At 56.6% G+C, this 2,500-nt stretch overlaps 2 non-coding genes and 1 pseudogene across 2 annotated transcripts in view; all 3 read left to right on the top strand.

Moving 5' to 3' along the window:
• The window catches only part of LOC144431590 (small subunit ribosomal RNA), a 1,810-nt gene extending 324 nt beyond the window's left edge, over nucleotides 1-1,486 (top strand). Inside the window, exon 1 of the ribosomal RNA XR_013480153.1 lies at nucleotides 1-1,486. This exon is cut by the window's left edge and continues 324 nt beyond it. This is a non-coding gene — a ribosomal RNA (small subunit ribosomal RNA).
• Nucleotides 1,487-1,784: 298 nt separating this feature from the next.
• LOC144431697 (5.8S ribosomal RNA) lies at nucleotides 1,785-1,938 on the top strand. Its single transcript, XR_013480237.1, has one exon. It is a non-coding gene; the product is annotated as a 5.8S ribosomal RNA (ribosomal RNA).
• Nucleotides 1,939-2,226: 288 nt separating this feature from the next.
• LOC144431716 (large subunit ribosomal RNA) overlaps nucleotides 2,227-2,500 on the top strand; it is a 3,695-nt pseudogene continuing 3,421 nt past the window's right edge.

Below are 2,500 nucleotides of genomic sequence, written 5' to 3'. Positions count from 1 at the left end.
GGTACGCTACGTGCCTACCTTTGTGATAACGGGTAACGGGGAATCAGGGTTCGATTCCGGAGAGGGAGCCTGAGAAACGGCTACCACATCCAAGGAAGGCAGCAGGCGCGCAAATTACCCATTCCCGACACGGGGAGGTAGTGACGAAAAATAACAATACAGGACTCTAACGAGGCCCTGTAATTGGAATGAGTACATCCTAAAACTCTTAACGAGTATCCATTGGAGGGCAAGTCTGGTGCCAGCAGCCGCGGTAATTCCAGCTCCAACAGTGTATGCTAAAGTTGTTGCGGTTGAAAAGCTCGTAGTTGGATTTTGGGCGAGCGCCGCCGGTCCGTCGCAAGGCGTGTCACTGGTTGCGTTCGCCTCACCTTCGGTTCTCCGTCGGTGCTCTTGACTGAGTGTCGGCGGTGGCCGATAAGTTTACTTTGAAAAAATTAGAGTGTTCAAAGCAGGCTGTTCGCCTGCATAGTGTTGCATGGAATAATGGAATAGGACCTCGGTTCTATTTTGTTGGTTTTCGGAGCACGAGGTAATGATTAAGAGGGACAGACGGGGGCGTCCGTACTCTGCCGTTAGAGGTGAAATTCTTGGATCGGCGGAAGACGAACTACTGCGAAAGCATTCGCCAAGAATGTTTTCTTTAATCAAGAGCGAAAGTCAGAGGTTCGAAGACGATCAGATACCGTCCTAGTTCTGACTATAAACGATGCCAACTAGCGATCGGGAGGCGTTACCATGACGACCTTTCCGGCAGCTTCCGGGAAACCAAAGTCTTTGGGTTCCGGGGGAAGTATGGTTGCAAAGCTGAAACTTAAAGGAATTGACGGAAGGGCACCACCAGGAGTGGAGCCTGCGGCTTAATTTGACTCAACACGGGGAAACTCACCCGGCCCGGACACAGGTAGGATTGACAGATTGAGAGCTCTTTCTTGATTCTGTGGGTGGTGGTGCATGGCCGTTCTTAGTTGGTGGAGCGATTTGTCTGGTTAATTCCGATAACGAACGAGACTCTGGCATGCTAAATAGTTACGCGACCTTCTCGGTCGGCGTCTAACTTCTTAGAGGGACTAGTGGCGTTTAGCCACACGAGATTGAGCAATAACAGGTCTGTGATGCCCTTAGAAGTCCGGGGCCGCACGCGCGCTACACTGAGTGAAGCAGCGAGTGTCTAACCTAGGCCGAAAGGTCCGGGTAACCCGTTGAACCTCATTCGTGATTGGGATAGGGACTTGCAATTGTTTCCCTTGAACGAGGAATTCCCAGTAAGCGCAAGTCATCAACTTGCGTTGATTACGTCCCTGCCCTTTGTACACACCGCCCGTCGCTACTACCGATTGAATGGTTTAGTGAGATCCTTGGATCGGCCCCGTCGCGGCTGGCAACGGCCGCGTCGGCGTGTCGAGAAGACGATCAAACTTGATCATTTAGAGGAAGTAAAAGTCGTAACAAGGTTTCCGTAGGTGAACCTGCGGAAGGATCATTACCGAAGGTGGTGGTAGGCCCCGGCCGACCGCGCACTGAATTGTCTTTGGGTGCCGCCGAGAGGGCGGCCGTCAATCGGGGTTCCGCCCCGTGCGACACGCGTAACACGTTGGCATAGCAAGGCAGCCGAGTGCGATGGTGGCTTCTGGGCACCGCGCTCGATGTGCCGCCGGCCCAGCCCGGCGGTCGCTCGGCGCCGTTTGTTGGTGTTTTTGTGCAGTTGTTGTCGGTGGTGGTTTTGTGGTCGATCCCACAGTGTGACGTCCGCGCGCTTCGGCGCCGGGCGAAACGTCGAGGACGACTCTTAACGGTGGATCACTCGGCTCGCGAGTCGATGAAGGACGCAGCCAAGTGCGAGAAGTAATGTGAATTGCAGAACACATTGAACGTCGACCTTCTGAACGCGAATTGCGGTCTCGGGTCAATCCCGGGACCGCGTCTGCCTCAGGGTCGCGTTCGTCCTCACCCGAGGGCCGTCGCCTGGCCTCTGCAAAGACGGCCGGGCGTCGCCCCAAGTTGAAGCGGTCGCCGAGCTTTCTCGGCGCGACCGCGTGTCCCGTACACCGCCGGCCCCTCGACGTGTTCAACTACGTTCGAGGGGCGGGTCCAGGTCGGTCGGTCCGGTCACGAGATCAAGACCGACCGTGGGCCAAGGCGGCGACGGTACGCGCTCGGTCGGCGCCGGCGGCGACGACTTGCGATGCCAGCGGGCCGTGTAAGAAGCGGCCCGCTTGACACATACGACCTGAGTTCAGGCGAGAGCACCCGCTGAATTTAAGCATATTATTAAGCGGAGGAAAAGAAACCAACAGGGATTCCCTGAGTAACGGCGAGTGAACCGGGAAGAGTCCAGCGTCGAATCTGCGCGCTTTTCGAGCGCGCCGAGTTGTGACGTACGGAAGTCCCAGTGCGGCTGACGGCGAGCGCCGGTGTCCTTCTGATCGAGGCCTCGTCCCACGGCGGGTGTTAGGCCCATAGGGGCGCTTGCCTTGGCCGCTTCGGGTCTTCTCGGAGT

This window comes from Styela clava, chromosome 13, assembly GCF_964204865.1.
Source record: "Styela clava chromosome 13, kaStyClav1.hap1.2, whole genome shotgun sequence".
Lineage (NCBI taxonomy): Eukaryota > Metazoa > Chordata > Ascidiacea > Stolidobranchia > Styelidae > Styela > Styela clava.
The sequence above is the reverse complement of the archived record's forward strand: the minus strand, read 5'-3'. Positions and strand labels throughout refer to the sequence as shown.